The following is a 13,313-nucleotide window of genomic DNA, read 5'->3' on the forward strand; positions in this document are numbered from 1 at the left end:
ATTCACTTCTAAGTCTAAGGCGGCGTAGTCGAGCGCGCTGTCTTACGACGGCTCTTGTTAATGTTTCCGGTAACCCGACCCTACGTAGAAAAAGCTGCCAACCCTATCCATTTTAATCCCATTCCCATAGTGATTTTTTTCAGCCATTCTTTTATTCCTCTGCGAAAAAAGAGAACTTCAAAGAGAAATAAACGTGGATGAACACTTTGTTTATAAAGCCTTATTTGATGGTTCTGGATGTACCGCTACCCAGTCTACATTAACATTAATAATAATACATTATTCTATAAAAGTAATTGTTGTAAAAGCAACAGACGGGAATCACTGTCTTGAAAAATTTCTTAATATCTATATGTTTAGGTTAATTATAAGGTCAGTTTTTTTAGTTTAATAGGCCATGTTTTGTAAACAAAATATATGTTACAAACACGCTTGGGGGTAAAAAAATTATACCCTAGCTAGAATTCGAACTCAAGACCTTCTGTAAAGACCTTCCACACAGCTCAACCCCCTGCTTGGAGACATATATTTTTTATAAATCTAACCCTCTTCAAACTGAGCTGTTCACTTTATATCAGTACTATGTATTTGTGTTTCAATTTTAAGTTGTCAGTTAAAGAAGCAAAAATATTTGTATTATACTGCTTTGGTTTGATATGTCGCTATTAAAGTCATTAACTAGCCAATAAATTTAATTCAAGTTTGTATTCCCCAATAAACATGAAATTGTTAAAACATTTTACTGTCTTACATCAATATTTGACAGAATAAAGCTCCATATCTAAACAACAGCAACATATGGAAGTGATTTTACAAGAAAGTCTTATTTGCATGAAAAATACCCTTATGACATATCTTGTATTTGAAAAAGAATAATAAAAAAATATAGTAGATTTGGGGATGTTACCCTAAACAATATATGATTAGTTTTTTCGGCCTAAGGGTAATACAGCTAGTTTTAAGCTCACAAGATCACAAAGTGCTCAAGGTGAGCTATTGTGATCGGTCTTTGTCCGTCGTCCGTCCGTCAATCAGTCCGTCCGTCAACAATTGCTTAAAAAACATCTCCTCTGAAACTACTTGGCCAAATTCAATAAAACTTCTCATGAAGCATCCTTGGGTGTGCTTCTACAAAAATACAACAAGTGGTCACGATTGGTTAACAACAAACCAACAACAAAATGGTTGACTTCCTATTTTGCTTTAAAAAAATCATCTCCTCTGAAACTACCAGTCCAAATTCAATGAAACTTTACAGAAAGCTTCCTCGGGTGACTCTCTACAAAAACACAACAAGGGGTCATGATTGATCAACAACAACAGCAATAACAACAAAATGGCTGACTTCTTGTTTTGCTTTAAAAACATCTTCTCTGAATTTATCTCATCAAATTCAATGAAACTTTACATGAAGCTTCCTTGGGTGACCCTCAACAAAAATACACCAATGGTCATGATTGATCAACAACAATAACAACAACAACAAAATAGCCAAATTGTTAAAATCTGATAGTTATGTAAAGTTAACTCTTGAAGCAAGGGCAGCAAGTCTTGCTATATGGTCTCCCTTTTTGTTGGAGATTGCACTACTTTCTATTTTTAGTAACAAAGGAATAGATTTTAAATTTTATTAAGTCTTCAACATAGTCCCTTAAAGGTAATTATTGTTCTTTTTTTAGGTTCATAGATAATTATTATACACTTTATTCTTAAGAAGCAATTTCAGTTTTTCCTTTATGATAAATTTAATAATCAGACTTGAACAATTGAATTTCATGTAGATTATTCTAAGCTACAATCTTATCATCTATGTGGATAGTGAATAAGCCTTAATGAATTTAAAGAAAAAAAATGATTTTGAACATGTGAAGGAAAGTGATGTTGACCTACATGGAAGAAGCAATGATATAAGTCGAAGGTGCTGAATGTGTTCTGATATTTTAATTTTAGAGCTTAAGGCAGTTTATTGATTTTATTGGATGGTTGACTGTTTGTTGTTTGTGTACCTATACTAAACGTTCTTTCAGTGTGCAATCAATTTAACATAGTTTTGTCGGTGTGAAGGCAATTGAACGAATTCCTGTTTGTGTGCAGGCAATTGAACAAAGTCCTGTCAGTGTGCAGGCAACTGAAAAAAGTCCTGTCAGTGTGCAGGTATCTGTACCAATAGCTATCAGTGTGCAGTCAATTATCAAGTCCTGTCAGTGTGTAGGCAACTGAAAAATGTCCTGTCTAGTGTTGTGCCGATGATCGCTTATAATCAACAATTGATCAGAAAGGCCTATGTCGGCGACAATCGATATTGAAATTTGAACAATCAATTATAGAAACAAGGGATGTAACCGCTACCGACTAATTTACTTATTTCTGGTAAATGCAAGTTTATGTTAAAATGTTATGGTGTTACTATGTTAAATTATGAACTCATATGCTTATCTTGTCAATAAGTCCCAACAATGCATTATAACAAATTTTCTTTGTAATTGAACTGCTAAAGGATTGGTTCTCAACTTCTCATGTTTGTGGTTTATAAGTGATTTTTTAAGTGATCATTTAATAATTTAGTTTTCTCATTTTTCAGAAAGAAACTGTTCCTGTAAAACAGAAACTGTTCTTGTAAAACATATAGAATATTCAACTGCTTTTAATCCCCTGCCACGGAGTCGGGAGGGGATTATAGGAAAGCACTTCGTCCATCTATCTGTCCGTCCGTCTGTCCGTCCGGCTGTAACATTTTGTGTCCGCACTATAACTTACTTTAGCATGGATTGATTACCATATTACTTTATTACTTGGTGCAAATGTTGTCCTCATTGAGACAATGTGCAGTGACCTTGACCCGGGTCCATACCTCAAAGGTCAAGGTCACACGAGACAATTAAAGGTCAGAGAACACTTGCTCGTGTCAGCGCTATAACTTACTTATGCATGGATGGATTACCATATTGCTTGGTGCAAATGTTGTCCTCATTGAGACAATGTGCAGTGACCTTGACCCAGGTCCATATCTCAAAGGTCAAGGTCTCACGAGACAATTAAAGGTCAGAATACACTCATGACAGCGCTATAACTTACATATGCATGGATGGATTACCATATTACTTAATACAAATGTTGTCCGTATTGAGACAATGGTTATTGACCTTGATCTAGGTCCATACCTCAAAGGTGAAGGTCACACAAGACATTTAAAAGTCAAAGTACACATGCTCATGTCCGCGCTTTAACTTACTTATGCATGGATGGATTACCATATTACTTGGTACAAATGTTGTTCGCATTGAGACGATGTGCAGTGACCTTGACCCGGGTCCATATCTCAAAGGTCAAGGTCATACGAGACATTTAAAGGTCATAGTACACATCCTCAACGGCTCATTTTCCTTCTTTTTTAGCCAAAATAACCTTGATATTGATCTTACCTACACTTCACACAATATGAATAACTTTAACAAATATCCTTTTATAATATGTTCATGTATTCAAGAATATTTAGGTTACTGATCAAAGAACTTGTATTTCCTATATTCCCACTCTTGACCAGTGGTTGTGTACAATTTTGGTCAGATTCAGGCTGCAAGAAAAACAAAATATACTAAATAACATGGCGGGGGATATAGCCGTCCTTTGGACTGCCTTGTTGTACTTATTACTGACTGATTATTAAAAAGTAATGGATATTCTTGTTTGTGGTTTCTTTGCACATGTATGCCATACTAAATGTAAGACAATAATTAGAGCCTGTGGTCTCACGTTCTGCAATAGTGACTTTTCATCACTAAACGATAGTCGCTTTCTGAATAAATAATTTAATTCATATAAAGAAATCTACAAACAATATTGGAAGGGAACACTGGTGCATGCACTGTATCTGTATTTGCCTTTAATATGATGGCCAAAGATAATCAAATTAAAATTGAATCAATTAATAATCGATCATTGATTGGTTTAATAAAACCGATTACTATTATCGATAGTAATTTTTCTGTCCAATTCCCAACACTAGTCCTGTCAGTGTGTAGGTATAAGAATCAAATTCTATCAGTGTGCAGTCAATCATCAAGTCCTGTCAGTGTGCACGCAACTGAACGAAATCCTGCCAGTATGCAGTCAATCGACAAGTCCTGTCAGTGTGCAGGAAACTGTGACAAGTCCTGTCAGTGTGCAGGCAACTGTGACAAGTCCTGTCAGTGATTATCCAGGCAAAATGTTTGATCAGTATGTTATTCAATATTCTTTGAGAACAAATATCAATTTATACTGATTACAAAGGTTAATCTCTTTTACTCATGTGAGCGATTTAGGGCCATCATGGCCCTCTTGTTTAATTCTCTAAATCAGTCATTTTTAAGGTAATTATTGTTTTTTGTTAGGAAATATTATACCTCTTTATTTTCTAGAAGATTTCATTTTTACTCAATGATGAATTAAATTATCAGACTTTTCCATAATTTATAGTAGTAAAATATTTAAATAGATGGTGCGCTGTTCGTCATTCCTGTGTCTTACACAATGCTTGTGAAATTCAAATTTTGCCTCTGGAGTCAAAACTGAGCTATGCCATGTGGTTTTCTGTGGAGATATCGAAAATCTCCTTGTCTGACACCGCTAGGCAGAGACCTTTAATAATTTGTTACCACAATTATATAGTGATCCTCTACCAAGATTGTGAAAATTACGCCCCTTGGGTCAAATTCAGTCCCACCCTTTTTGACCTACTGTCTTATTTTTGAAACTACAGCGAAGAAATGTTGACCATGTTCACAATTCTGTAAACAAATAACAAAGGGCGTTTTTGTTGGTAATAAACTGGTTTTGGTTTGACACACGAAGTTTGAAGGGGGTATATTGGAGTCACCCTGTGGTCGGTCCGTCCGTCGGTTTGTCGGTCAATCCGTTGCAATTTACCTTGTCCGGAGCATAACTAAAAAACTACCGGATGGAATTGGATTAAACTTCATACAATGATAGAGCATAATGAGAGGAAGTGCAGTGTACAATAACCATAACTCTATTCTTGCTTATTACTGACTTATTGCCCTTTGTTACTATTTTTGTCCGGAGTATTACTTGAAAAGTACTGGATGGAATTCATTGAAACTTCATACAATGGTAAAGCACAATGAGAGGAAGTGCAGTGTTCAAGAACCAAAACTCTACTTTAGCTAATTACTGAGTTATTGCCCTTTATTTGTTTTTTTGCTGTCAAATATTTTTCCAGACATTAACTTGCAAACTACTTGATGGAATTTATTAAAACTTCATACAATGGTAAAGCACAATGAGAGGAAGTGCAGTGCACAAGAACCATAACTCTATTTCAGCTTATTACAGAGTTACTGCCCTTTGTTACTTTTTTCTTGTCCGGAGCATAACTTGAAAGCTATTGGATGGAATTTAATAGAACTTCATACAGTAATAGATCATAATGAGAGGGAGTGTATTGTACATGAACCGCAATTCTTTTTCAGCTAATTACACAGTAACTGCCCTTAGTTCCTTTTTCTTGTCCGGAGCATAACTTGAAAACTATTGGATGGAATTTAATAAAACTTCATACAGTGATAGATGACAATGAGAGGGAGTGCAGTGTACAGGAACTGCAATTCTATTTCAGCCAGTTACAGAGTTACTGCCTTTCGTTACTTTTTCTTGTCCGGAGCATAACTTGAAAACTATTGGATGGAATTTAATAAAACTTCATACAGTGATAGATCATAATGAGAGGGGGTGTAGTGTACATGAACCGCAATTCTTTTTCAGCTTATTACAGAGTAACTGCCCTTAGTTACTTTCTGGAGCATAACTTGAAAACTATTGGATGGAATTTAATAAAACTTCATACATTGGTACAGCACACTGAGATGGTGTTCAGGGTACATGAATCATTACACTGTTTAAGCAAATTACAGAGTTATTGCCTTTTTCTGTGTGTTTTTTTTGTCAAACTTTTGTCCGGACAGTAACTTTAAAACTACTAGATTCGGGGCGTTCGGTGGTATTAATCACCTTCAGTGATAGCTCTAGTTTAAGCTTAATCGAAACCCCTACTGGACAATGTTGTGGTTAGATGACCTTGACTGTGGCTGCCTACTTTCTTATTAAATTACGAAGCTACATTAATGAAATTTGGATCATGTGTAGAGTTTTGAAAATAGATATCAATATTGTCCTCGGATGACCTTGACTGTGACTTTTGGACCTACTTCCTGTTTTTTAAGGTGCAGCAATTACATTTTGATTATGTGTACAGTTTTGAAAACAAATATCAATGCTGTGGATTACCTTTATTTTACCTTTTTGACGTCTTATTTTTGAAGTTACAGTTCTGCAATTTGGATCATATGTACAACTTTGAGAACAAATATCAAGCTATATTGATTACAAAGGTTAAATTCTTTTAATAAGGTGAGCGATTTTGGGCCATTATGGCCCTCTTGCTATGATCTTTTATATACATAATATACTTAATAGCCCATAATCTCAATTGGAATGGAGTGACCCAAAATCTTGGTGAAAAAAATCGTCTGTGTACAATTATTTGGACTCTTCATTTGAAAATGTACATCTTCAACAGCACATGCCTGTCTTTCTCTTTCCTTTATCATGCAGTCCAAATATAATCAAAGCACTGAAAGTGCTGAGGGACGGTACTGCTTAAAGCTGGTAGCAGTAAAGCAACAACTGGTAGTGAAAATGAATTTTTGTGCTTGAGAGATAGTGATTTGGACTATATCACATTACTAGTCTGTTTGTTTTGAAGAAACAATCAATATTGTATGGCAATGTTAACAAGAGATGTTTGTCAAACATTATGCCCCCCAATGAGTGCCATGTTGTCAGAAATATTTTGACATTTGAATGAAATATGCATGGACCTAAATGACAGCTAATTTATCATTGACTTTGAGGAAGTTTGAAGATTAATACCATTCAATGTGTTGGGATAGATGGTAGAGTTTTAAATCATGTTCAGATGATGAATGATATTTGCAGATGAACATGTATCCTCTTATCAACAGGGATGAAGTAAATATGACGTAAATCTAATTACCAATATGAGTTGTGACCTTGATCTTTGACATTAATACCTTAAAATTCACATGGGGTCATCTACTGGTCACCCCAACCTAAATCTCAAGTTTGGGGGCCATGGGTGCAGTGATTGTCAAATTATCACAAAGACAAGCTTTTGCATTCAAGGTCATTGTTACCTTAACCTTTGACCCCAACAATTAATAGGTGTCATCTACTGGTCAGGCTCCACCTCTCTGAAAAGGCGAGTTAAAAAGAGACGTTCAATGAAAATCGGCAATATTTGACCGCCAGAACAGGTTTGAAAAAGAGGAAAGGTGTAATGAAAATATTCATTTATTTAAAACTGAATATGAGAATTTGACAATTTATTTACCAATATAGACCTGAATATATTATCTTTCATTTAACATGGAATGCACTAATGAAAAAAAAAAATGGCGTTGAACCGGCGAGTTAAAAAAGTCCTTAAATGAAAGTCGGCAATATTTGACCGCCAGTGCAGGTTTAAACAACAGGAAATGACTAACGAAAATAATCATTTTTCATTTTAAACATGAGAATTTTACAACTAATATACCGATATCAAGCTTATTAAATTACCTTTCATTTGATATAAAACGCCCGAAAGAAAAATGTTTGGGGATGAAACGAAATTTAAAATAAATCCGTGTGCTACACCAAAATGAACTGGGAAACATTAAAAGTTGTTGTCTTCAAGTATGAAATAGAACGTAAACGTGTCTTTTAAAGTGTGATGTTAGAATATGCTAACACGATAAATGTTTGTAACACCTTGAGAAGTAATTAAGGTGTTAAGAGCCATGCAAGAAAACACAAATGGTAATTAGCATTCCAATCTTTATTTAAAAAGTCGGCACGAATCGGCTTCATGGCAATTAAACATTATTACTCAAGTTATAATAAATTAAACGTAGACAAACAAATACCATCTTTTGATCACTTTGATGACATGGAAAGGAAAACGTCAGAGGTGGGAAAGTGTTAATGTTTAATTGTAAATGTCATACTCAAGTGATTCACATGTACGATGCAATAACTAGCAACAGCAAATTGGTACTTACAACACTAATATACACACATATTTGATTGTTTGAGTATTTCATTGCAGTTTCATTACAAGAATGCGTATATTCCATACATGACTCTCCCTCGTACAGCACGTGCAAAATGGCTAGTTCAATACAGTCGAATCTTTTTCGGTGTCAAATATAATTTACCTGTATAATTTACATTCTTGCTGGTATGTAACAAGCAGATAATTATTGTGTTAACATAGTACTGAAGTTTCAGAGATTTTGAATTTTATTTCAATAGTTTCTAACATTCACAATGCAAACAGTAGATGAATAACAACACCGTTCATATAAAATACGACACAGCCAATACACAAAGGTATCATTCTATTTGATTACTTATTGGTACTAGTTGTATATACTCATCTACTTGATACATGAAAACATGTGTATTTGCCATTTTATTTGCTATTGTGTCTGATTTTCTATTTTTCCCAATTTGCAAGGCACATACAGTAAAAATATTTTCAAAAAATTCACTGCTGTCATGCATACCAAAAATCATGTACTTCTAAATGAATTAATATATGTTTTCTGGAGGTAAAGATTTATCAGTTAAATAAAAATGTTTTTCATAATTAAACATTTTTATATATTCATTTTAAGCAAATGTGAGTTGATGGTCAATGGAGTTCATGAAATGCAGAAGGTCCATCTTCCTCAGTTATAAAGAAGGAGCCAAACAAGAAATCTGCCAAGAAAACGTCAGACGCATCTGGACCTGAAAGCACAATTTAAATGTGAAACATGAGCTTTTCGTAACATAAATATCATAACCTGCATTCTGATATTTGTCGGCAGTCTTATATCACTGGTTTCCATGCATTATCGCATAAATTGGTTCATTCCAAGACCAAAACAGTTGTCAAAACGTTCAAAAATAAATGCTGCAACAACAAAAAAGTAAAAAATAATATACGCCAAGGAAAAAAAATAAATGTAGGTGAAATATAGCACTATTATCATTGATGCTGCATTTTGATATGTCTTTAAGGATTATATCATTAATTCTTTTAACACATGGCCACTTTTTATTCAGCTTGACATATGGAATAAGATATTTATTGCAGCACCCACATACATACCCTCATCTAAATCCAATTTATGATTTAAGAAAAAAAAATCTAAATGTAAATGTACCAACATGCTTACTTGTAATCTTATTAAAAAGTCCCCCAGTACAACCAGCAATATGTTAGGTACCAAATTATGCCAAAATAAATATAGAAATACATTTTGAAAAGCAATTAAATCCCACCAGATTGATGCAGAATTTATTCAGTAAAAACACATTTTCCGAAAAATGAACACATTTTCAATACATAACTGTCGAATAATATTGAAATCAATTTTTAAAAGAAATGTACGACTACATTAAGCTATGCTATGCCAACACTATTACATTAACGAATTGTCGAAATTAATTTTAGTATGTGTAAAGTAACGAACGAAATCTATCACTAAAACAGCAAAATCCGCAATTTTGTTCGGATATCACCCATCCGAATGCGAAGAGCTGTCCCATTGTCTTATAAAAATGGTATAAATACCGAATAAAAACTCAAAACTACACGAAAGCAATAAACACACTTACGGTTGATCAATGCGACGGCATTTTAATGTTCAATGCTTTCTCGAGAGCGTAGTCATCAAAATTATAACGATGTTTCGGCCACGTTCACGAATCGTCAATAGCGGAAACGCGCATGTGCGCGACAACATATTCAAGCATAACGGCTCGTTTCCAGTCCCTGTATTATTGGTCCCAGTGTGTACGTAGTATGTTCGTCCGTGCGTCAGTGCGTCCGTGCGTCTGTAAACAATTTATTGTGAACACGATACAGTCTTCAGTTTTGATTGTATCTCGATGAAACTTGTACAGTATCTGGATATTCATTAGAGCTCGGTTCCTTTCGAAAACCAGCCAGATCCGACCATGCATGCCTAGATTATAGCCCTTGATAGTATAAAAAATAATATTGTGCGAACAACTGATTGTGAACACGATACAGTCTTCATTTTTGATTTGATCTGGATGAATCTTGTACAGTATTTAGATATCCATTATAGCTCGGTTCCTTTCGAAAACCAGCTAGATCCGCCCATGCATGCCTAGATTATGGCCCTTGATAGTATAAAAAATGCTATTGTGTAAACACTAGCTTGTAAACACGATACAGTCTTCAGTTTTGATTGTATCTCGATGAAACTTGTACAGTATTTAGATATCCATTAGAGCTCGGTTCCTTTCGAAAACCAGCCAGATCCGCCCATGCATGCCTAGATTATGGCCCTTGATAGTATAAAAAATGCTATTGTGTAAACATTAGCTTGTGAACACGATACAGTCTTCAGTTTTAATTTGATCTCGATGAAACTTGTACAGTATTTAGATATCCATTAGAGCTCGGTTCCTTTCGAAACCCTGCCAGATCCGACCATGCATGCCTAGATAATGGGCCTTGAAAGTATTAAAAAATCAGTTTGTCTGTAAACAATTCCTTGTGAACATGATAAAGTCTTCAGTTTTGATTGTACCTCGATGAAACTTGTACAGTATTAAGATATCCATTAGAAGTTGGTTCCTTTTGAAAACCAGCCAGAGCTGCCCATGCATGCCTGGATTATGGGTCTTGAAAGTATAAAAAATGCTATTTTAAGCTAAGTCTATTTTTAGCCAAGTCTACATGAGCGAAGTCTATTTTTAGCCAAGTTTACATGTAAAGTCACAATTCCTTGTGAATGTTTGTTCAAATTATCCCCCACGGAGATTGTCCCACAAGGGACCAGTGCGGCAAATGCAAATGACCTCGGCTACATTGGCAGAGGCCCAGGGAAGAGTTCTTTTTTCTTTGTAAGGGACGGACCCCCCCCCCCCTTAAATTGGGAAATATTAAAAACCTTTTTGTCTGAAACCACTATGCAAATGCTTGCTATTTTGAACAAGGCTTTATTTAGTGGTCCACTATCATGGTTGTTCAAATTATGCCCCTTGGGTCAAAACTGGCACTGCCCTGGATGCCACAATTTTCCTAGAGACTTATTTAAGAAATATTTTCAAAATCTTCTTGTTTCAAACCACATGGCCCATACCTTTGATATTTGTTGTGGAGCATCATATGATACAATTGAAAACATTTGAAGTAATGCCCCTTGGGCAAAAGCTGGCCCCACCCCTTTTGACTTACTTATTAATTTTTAAAACTACAGTAATGAAATTTTGACCATGTGAACAGTTTTGCAAACAAGCATTAATGTTGTCCTCGGATGTTCTTGACTTTGACCTTTGACCAACTTTTTATTTTTAAAGCTACAGAAATGAAATTTTGACGATGAGTACAGTTTTAAAAGCAAATATTTTTTACCCTCAGTTTACCTTTACTTGGCACATATTAAAATAGTTCATGCAACTATTCTGCTTACAACACTTCCTGTCCTCATATGTTGAACGTGCAGCGTTTTCAGCTAACCCAAACACTAAAAGTGAATGAACTATAATTATATTTGTTGCCTATTACTCAAACATACATGCCCTGGATTGAAAATGACCACAAGAGCCATGCCAGTAGAGCATAGGCCCTTTTGGGCCTCTTGTTATTAAAATCTGAAGATATGGTTAGTTTTTACTGTGACCATTGTATTTTCAATTACCTGTCCTCTAACCATGACCATGTTGGCATAGGATTATAGTTTTTCCCGCCATTTCGATCATGTGATCTGTCACATGATTGCAGTTTTTATTCAAATTTTGATGTGGGATGTTGGACTTCTTTCAGAATTGATAGAAATCCAAAGACCAGCCGATTATGATTATATTCCCTGATATATCGACTAATTTGTTTGTCTCATTTCATTCTTGATATGTTGTAGATGGCAGGTGACAGCGTATGGTTACCATGACAACGACAAACGAAAGTCTGTCTCCCAGAAAGCCAGGAAGCCTAGTAAAAAAGAACTGCAGCAAATTATGGATCTAGAATTCAGGGAATCCAGGTCTGCCGGCTTGAAAAGTGTCATTCAAGGTCAAGGTCGCGATAGCAAGGTCGAAGGTCTAGTTCATTCCAAAATCGACGAGAAAATAAAACTAGTTTTCAATGGTGATAATTATTCAATACTCGGTGTAATTACAGAATTCTTACAGGGTAAATATATTGAGGAGAAACAAAAACTGAATAACTTTGATAACAGGGCTATTAATCAGAACAGAACAAAGTTTATTTCATAGAAAACAGTTCACATAATAAAGACAATGATATAAGTAAAAAATGACCCTTGATCATTGATGGATTGAATATTCTGAAAAAGGAAGAAAAAGAAAGAAAAACAATTAAAATTAAATAAATACTGTTTAAGCTAGTTGTCTTGTGTAGATATCTCTACGTAATGGTGTTGGTGCTAATGTCATTCACAAACAATAACATATTATAATCAACGAAGTACATATATGCAATTCTTTGAAACTATACATTATGAAAAAAATGCAATTTACAATATGACAGGTAATTAAGGAAACAACACGTAGTGTAACAGTTGAGCATTTCTATTTCTCAATTCAAAAGCCTTATACACAAAGATGGATACGTTACGTAGTAAATGTTTATTTTCTGACTGTAGAAGTTCGATAGCTTTTAACATAGAGCGTCGTTGACGATACTATCTAGGTATGTAACTATTTCTTATCTTAATATACATCTGGCATTCAAAAATAAAATGGAACTCGCCTTCAAGTACATTGCATATAGGGCACAGCCTTTCAGATTTTAATCTTAAGGGTAATGATAATGACTTCCGTGATTTGAATGGACGGATTGAGGATAATATAAAAAAAAGAAATTTTAGAAGTTTAATTGAAGAATAAGCTGGGTGATATGACCAATAGGGAATTAGAAGAGGAGGCTACAGAGATTGAAAAGGAAGCTAAAATGGTTGACCTAATTGAGGAAATAGAGAAATACTTAAAGAAGAAATAAGTTGCCAATATGTTTATTTAAGATAAATTCAATGGCCAGGTCTCAAACAGAATCTCAGTCGTGGTTTGATAGATATATATGTATCAACCATGCTCAAATAATCATTTGTGCTTTGTACTTATGTCAAGCATCTACAATCCTCATAATATTACTTGCCTAAATTACTTTAAGTTCAATTTAATTCGATTCAATTTGTTTCAAGATGATGACT

This window comes from Mya arenaria, chromosome 6, assembly GCF_026914265.1.
Source record: "Mya arenaria isolate MELC-2E11 chromosome 6, ASM2691426v1".
Classification (NCBI taxonomy): domain Eukaryota; kingdom Metazoa; phylum Mollusca; class Bivalvia; order Myida; family Myidae; genus Mya; species Mya arenaria.